This window comes from Cheilinus undulatus, linkage group 18 (assembly GCF_018320785.1).
Source record: "Cheilinus undulatus linkage group 18, ASM1832078v1, whole genome shotgun sequence".
Taxonomy (NCBI): Eukaryota; Metazoa; Chordata; class Actinopteri; order Labriformes; family Labridae; genus Cheilinus; species Cheilinus undulatus.
The window spans coordinates 31385416-31386623 of record NC_054882.1 but is presented as its reverse complement, the minus strand read 5'-3'; positions in this window follow the sequence as shown (position 1 = coordinate 31386623).

The following is a 1208-nucleotide window of genomic DNA, read 5'->3' as shown; positions in this document are numbered from 1 at the left end:
ACAGGAAGTGGGGCTGAGCTTTCAGAATTATGTCCGGGTACAACAATACTCCATGAGAACAGTTCCCTTTTCTGTCCAAAATTACCATAGTTTGTTTGGATGTAGAGCAACTCTTTAATGTACAGACCGGCTCCAAAGTTTGGTTAAATGAAAAGAATTTAATTTTTAATGACAATGGAAAGTGTCAAAAGCTTTATATTTTGAATTGTCTTCTATTGTTTGGTAAATATTGTATCCATAAGTGTAAATGGACTTAAAAGTTACCTAAAATACAACAATTTAAAATGAAAATAGAATATTATATGAGCTCACTATATGGAATGAAAGACAAAAGAGCAAAGTAAACTCTGGACATTTGTAAATCTCTAAATATGTTTATTTAATTTCTAGGAACTGCATGTTTATATGTATAAATGTACATACTTATTCTTTGATTTCTTTGGACTTTAATCAGTGTAGATTGCCATCAGAAATGTAATGCCAAAATATGATATTTAGAGTAGATGTTGGGCCAGTTTTTAATATAAGTGTGGTTCATTTAAGGGACCCACCTTCTTTTCTTTTTAGTCCAGACTACTCTTGGAGGAAAAAAGCAAAACTGATTGATTTACAAAAAACTGCAATATTTCTTAGAGCTCTTGATTAATTGACCGATAGAGTACTTGATTATAAAAAGCATGGATTACTGCAGCTCTACTCTCATTACTGTGTGTTTAAGTCCTTTGTCTTAGTTTCATTTGGGCCTTGCACCTAACCTTGCAAAACAGATGGATACGCCCGTTTCTTTGTTTCTCACTGGCGAATCCATCTTGCAAAGCTCCTGTCTGAACCGTTTAGGCCTGGTTAGAAAGTGACAGATCCAATCAGCGATGAGGGGCAGTACTTTCAGGCGCAGCAGAGTCGTGACGTAAGCAAGCAGCAACAAGAGGCCGGTGCAATTATGTCGGAAGACAGCATGGATGCTGCTAAAGCGCCAGTTTTATTAGAACTTGACATTTCTTCATTAAAAGAAGAACAAAAAACAGCAGTGAGTTGTTTTCTTTTCAAAAACAACAACATTTGTGTACTGACATGTCTATAGTCGCCATGGTTTGCGTTATTCCTCAGTAGCTGCACATGCGCACCTTGGTATTGGCTACGTCACGTGTCGTTGCTCTGATTGGCCCGTAAAGATGTGACAGACAGAACGTTCATCCAATCACACTCCA